General features: G+C 44.5%; 1 pseudogene; it reads left to right on the top strand.

Moving 5' to 3' along the window:
* The first annotated feature begins 1284 nt into the window (after positions 1 to 1284).
* LOC144059488 (uncharacterized) lies at positions 1285 to 3267 on the top strand (annotated as a pseudogene).
* The last annotated feature ends 2893 nt before the right edge of the window (positions 3268 to 6160 follow it).

Below are 6160 nucleotides of genomic sequence, written 5' to 3'. Positions count from 1 at the left end.
TTTGAGTATAAATGAGTCGATGTTCTGTAAATTGTCACACTCTTGGGGGGTTTACGTCGCATTCAGATGTGGATGTCCTAACGGTGTCTTTAGAAGCTTCTAAATAAATTCTTGCAAGAAAACTTCTTCATCAGATCCTGAATACAATTATTTGGACACGCAAAGATTACAATTAATATAATAATCAAAATATTCCTTCAAAATGGTGACCCCGACGTGATCTTATTGAGACGTTTTTTCAACAGCTGTGATTGATCCTGAACACCGGATTTCTAAAGCGCAAAAATATTAACAAGGTGAGTGGACATTTTATCCACGTAGAGAAATTCTGGTTGTTTAGGATCAATACAGTTGCATTTCGTCTGTGCGAAGTTGTATTTGGGATCTGTGAACAAGTTAGGGGGGTTGTAGTAGTATTTCTTACGGTGGGACGGAAAGTCCTCGGTTTTGAAAATTACTACGACATTGAACCATGCATGGGAGTTTTTTCCGCGGTGGAATAGGTTGTGTTTTTTATTTTTTCGTGTGAATAAGCTACTGGGAGTGCGGTGTGGATTAGCCGCCTGTGTGTGATATCATTCACACAAGGTGTGTGCTGTGTGGAATTATTAAACCGAGGGACATAATTCCTCGGTGTGTGTGTGTTGGGTTTAAGTCGCGCATAAAAATGCCCCGTGTTTACGGAAGTGACGTCAAGTCGGAGCGCTCCGCCGTTTGAAACGGCATAAGACATTGAGTACCACGGGGGAATAGGCTGTTGTGGTTGTTGTGGTGTTATAAGCCGCTAGTGGTGATCGCACTATGTGTGTGCTGATGTGTGTTGTGATATAAGCAGCTCGCGTTGATCACGCGTAGTGTTTGCTGAGCTAAACGCCCGTATGTCGCGTAGTTCGCTACGGTGCGTGGAATGATATATAAGGAAGCCTGCCGTTTTTTCGGTTCAGAGCTGTGTGATATAAGCCGCCCGTGAAGATCCAGGATATATTTGTTGAAGTCGCGCAAAAGGTATTTAATATCTGTTTCATTTTCGTCTTGTTTGTGTTTGTCTGAAAAAATAAAATAAAATTTTTTTTGGGGGGGGATTAATGAGAATATTTTTGATCTGTTATATCGTAGTATCATAAGTGAGACGTCACTGACTTTATAAATATTAAAAAGGACTAATTAATACATATAATGGACGACATTGTTGATCAAGACTCCGGCTGGTTTGATTTGCATAAACTTCCGGTCCATATTCTGAACTCTTCGCTGAGCGTACAGATAAAGGCTGCAACGCTCGTGATGATTGAAGCGCTCCCACCACGCCAGAGAACACAGCAGGAGCTGAGGAGCAAATGTGAGACGGAGGTTGCCGATCTCAAGAAGATTGTGGAGGACGAGGCCAAGGCCCACGAGCAGCTGATGGCCAACATGAGACAGAAACACAACCAGGCCTTTGACGAGCTTAATGAACAGCTGGAGCAGGCCAAGCGGAACAAGATGTCTGTGGAGAAATCAAAACAGGCCCTAGAGAGCGAATGGAACGAGGTGCAAATCGAGCTCAAGACCCTGATGCAAGGCAAATCCGATTCAGAGCACCGTCGCAAGAAGGCAGAGTCCCAAGTTCAGGAGCTTCAGGTCAAATTTGGAGACAGCGAACGGCAGAGGCAGGAGATGGCGGACAAGATGGCCAAAATGCAGTCTGAGCTGGACAATGTCAACAGCCTTCTGACTGAAGCCGAGGGCAAAAACATTAAATTCAGCAAAGACCTTTCTTCAGTGGAGTCTCAGCTTCAGGATGCACAGGAACTGCTCCAAGAGGAGACTCGTCAGAAGCTCAACATCTCCACTCGCTTGCGGCAGCAGGAGGATGAGCAGAACAACCTGCGCGAGATGCTGGATGAAGAGGAGGAGGGCAAGAGAAACGTGGAGAAGCAGGTCTGCTACGTTTCAGGCACAGCTGGCCGACATGAAGAAGAAGTTGGATCAGGAGACGGCCAACCTGGAGAGCGCGGAGGAGGCTCGTAAACGCGTCCAACGTGACGCCGACTCGTTGCAGCAGCAGCTGGAAGAGAAAACGGCCGCTTACGACAAATTGGATAAGACCAAAACCCGTTTGCAGCGGGAGCTGGGTGACCTCATGGTGGATCAGGACAACCTGAGGCAGGTGGTTTCCAACCTGGACAGGAAACAGAAGAAGTTCGACCAGATGCTGGCTGAGGAGAAGATCATCTCCAGCCAGTATGCCGAGGAGCGCGACCGGGCCGAAGCAGACGCCAGGGAGAAGGACACGCGGGCGCTAACGCTAGCCCGTGAGCTGGAGGCCTTGGAGGCAGATGCCCTGCACTACCAGGAGGATCTTGCCACAGCCGAGAGACTCAAAAGACAAACGCAGCCAGAGAGAGACGAGCAGGATGAGATTAACAACGGCAATGCTAAAAATGCTCTGCTGACTGAAGAGAAGAGGAGGCTGGAGGCTCGCATAGCCCAGTTGGAGGAAGATTTGGAGGAGGAGCTACTCAACACCGAGATGATCAACGAGCATCTGAAGAGAACCACACTGCAGATGGAGCAGCTGACCACGGAGCTTGGCGCCGAGCACAGCAGCGTCCAGCGACTGGAGGGCGCTCGTTCCCGGCTAGATCGCCAAAACAAGGAGCTGAAGCTGAAGCTGCAGGAGCTTGAAAGCACCATCAAGTCAAAGTACAAGTACACCATCGCCTCCCTGGAGGCCAAAATCGCTCAAATGGAGGAGCAGCTCGACATTGAGTCAAAGGAGTGTCAACAAGCATCCCGGCTGGTCAGGAGGACTGAGAAGAAGCTGAAGGAGGTCGCTGAAAGAAGATTCATTGGAGTGCCTTTTCCATGGGCAAAGATGGGCACAGTTGATTCGCCTGGAAAAGCTGATCAAGTGTCAATCTGCTGGTGAAAGGGGGAAATCACTCAATGGTGATTTGAATCACATGCCCCTTTTCATCAATTCACAAGGATAGAGTCACACTGGGAATGAAGTCCCGTGACCTTTCCTGCGATCTCTGGCAGTCAGCCAGGTTCAGAAAGAGGCTGACAAACGCCTCTTTTTAAAAAATTGACCAACTGTCGAACACACTTTTCATTCAACAAAGACCTTCATCAGGAGATGGCTTCGAGGGACGGACACATCTGCTATTGCGTCGTGACACTTAACCACATCACATAGTGTTATGCCTCACATTTATTATGCCCCTTCCACTGAATTTTTTAATGAATCAATGAATTCTGACTGCTAAGCCCCTCTATCTTTCTCTCTCTCTCTCTCTCTCACCTGCTATTCTTATTTCTAAACTCCACACATAAACATTGCTTCATTTTGCGACGATCAAGATGATCTGCGCTGGACTTTCTCTCTAGACTATTGTGGGATTAAATGTCCGGTTTTTGAATTTATAGAAGTTCAATGGTAGGACTGAAGACATTTAACATTTTCAATTTGATGTTTTACTGTTTTTGAATTTACTTATAGGCATATCAATGTGATATAATCATGAGTGTTTAAAAAGAATACAGTGGGATGGTGATTTTGTGAACTTTATTTGATCTTCGTACCCTCAATGCTGTTGGAGGGGCAATGTGCATGATGTGTCAGAGTCTCTTAGGGACTGAAGGTTTGGGGTCAGATCAATATTGCATCTGTTCCCCCAATCAAGAAGGGGAACTGTATAAAGATGTCTGTTTACCATCAACCTTACACCTTTGTTCAATCTAGGAGATGACATGTCTGCCCTTTGTTCAATCAAGAGCCGGGAGGAGGAACCTTTTATCTTTTGAGTATAAATGAGTCGATGTTCTGTAAATTGTCACACTCTTGGGGGGTCTACGTCGCATTCAGATGTGGATGTCCTAACGGTGTCTTTAGAAGCTTCTAAATAAATTCTTGCAAGAAAACTTCTTCATCAGATCCTGAATACAATTATTTGGACACGCAAATATTACAATTAATATAATAATCAAAATATTCCTTCAGTGGTAGAAGGTAAGAATTTTTTCACATATCCTGGTAAAAGTAAGGAACCATTTTCAATCAAATGGGGTGTGTACTGTATTTTTGTTGTTTAAATATTACTTTTAAACTCTATGGTTTATATATATTATAGGTTTTTCTAGCTAATTTTCTAGCTTGTTAAAGCGATACAAGATTTATAACTCATTATCCAGTATTGGATTAGGCATTGTGTACAAAGAGTAAAAGTGCAAATATCTTTGGCATCTTATTCATTGAATTTTCTTTTAAACTGATTAAGTATCAAAATAAGAACATACCGTGGTGAACACCATTATCCTGGTTACGTAATTGTGATGATGTATCCCGTGCGTAAACAAAAGCCGCCTTACGATCATTTCAATGGGAGTTTGCTGACGTAATGGGCAATAAAAGGCCGTCTTCTATCCCAATTTCTGCGCCAATTCTGATCAGAGTAAAATGCTCAGCACGTCAGGTTTCATGTCATTCCGTGTGGGGGTGGGGCGGTGGGGGGTGGCCTCTCCGAATGTGGGCAAAAGCGTGCTTAGCACACATGTAGCTTGGCCAAGCAGAGTAAAAGTCACCCGAATATTTACAGTCCAGGTTAGGGACCGTCCACAAATTTCCAGAGTGAACAATGTCAATGGTGACTTGACTGGTCATTTGAACCTCTGTAACGTGCAACATGCAGACGCTCCCCAACTTCGACTCACTATGAGCCAGCCGGCTGAATGAGTAGGCCACTTTCATCAGGCTTTCGGCTGGATACAAATCTTTGGTGAGTTCTCCGTGGCTGTACTGCTTTTGAGGAAGTGCTTCTTTGCTATAGGAAGTAATTCCACCTTTGATGTCTATCGTGAGACGCCATAATTCCTCGTGAGTGGCTTTGTTGTCATTAGCGGCCATGCCACATATGCGTGCTTTACGTACACGACACATCACGATCATCACGTGACTGTCCAAAATGGCCGATATTGTACTTGATGGAAAAATATTCATAAAAAGTTCTATAAAATCATAATCGCTCAACATAAAAAATTTTCAGGGACGAGTTGAAATGAACCATTTCACAGAATAGCTGGTTAGTTTCATAAGCCTTGTATTCCTTTAAAAAGAACATACAGTCAAAATATATTTACTGTATTTTCACGACCATAAAGCATTTTTATAATATATTATATTATAAGGCCCAGTCACAGTTACGGGTTCTATTTCTGTGTTTAAGATATACATAAGGTGCACCGCACTATTGGGCGCAGGCACGGTTAAACATACGGTAGCTCAAAACATACGCTAGCGCATGTTTTTTAAAAAGGCAGCGAGCGGAACAAAACTGAGTTCGGTAGTACTTTATTGAAGTAACAATGTAAACAGTGAGATCAATTGTACTTGAAGTATATAACAATGTACTCACGGTGCTTTTGATCAATCAGAATAATAATAATAATAACGCATTTGATTTATATAGCGCTTTTTTGGACACTCAAAGACGCTTCATAGTGGTTGCATTATTCATGCACTCACACATTCACACTGTGGTGGCGGTAAGCTGCTTAAGTAGCCACAGCTGCCCTGGGGCAGGCTGACGAAAGCGTGGCTGCCAGTGTGCGCCTACGGCCCCTCCGACCACCACCAAACATAATCCAAATCCCTCAAAGTCCTCATGATCTTCTGTATCCAAAACAAAAAAAAATGGGCAAGTTCTCCAACAACTGGGCAAGTTCTCCATCAAACACACCAGGCTCTGTCTCATTGTCAGAGTCAGTCTCGTCGTGTCCTCGGAAATGATGCCGGCTTTTGCGTTCGCCCAAGCATTCACGGTCCATTGACAAATTGTGGCGTAACTTGCACGGCGCTGCCTCCCAGTCTTAGTAAAGCTGTGTTCGCCAGCCTCCCGGAATGATAGCAAGCTTCGCGTTCATTTGCCGAACTTTGTTTTTCACAGCGGCTTTAAGATGTGCTCATTGAGTCACAGAGATAAGGAAGGACGGTGGGAAAAAACATCTGGTCTCTTTACATACAGTATGTGGTGGGATCTGTTTAGATACACTGTGTAGACTTGCACTACTTCCAACTCAAAGTGACTTTTGTGATGTCTGTTTCTAACCCCTTTGTTCAATAAAGCATTGGAAAGAAAAAAAGAGGACACATGCTCACTGAACATGCATGCTTTAGCGC

This window comes from Vanacampus margaritifer, chromosome 10 (assembly GCF_051991255.1).
Source record: "Vanacampus margaritifer isolate UIUO_Vmar chromosome 10, RoL_Vmar_1.0, whole genome shotgun sequence".
Taxonomy (NCBI): Eukaryota; Metazoa; Chordata; class Actinopteri; order Syngnathiformes; family Syngnathidae; genus Vanacampus; species Vanacampus margaritifer.
Note: the sequence above shows the minus strand (reverse complement) of the source record. Positions and strands in the feature narration are given on the sequence as shown.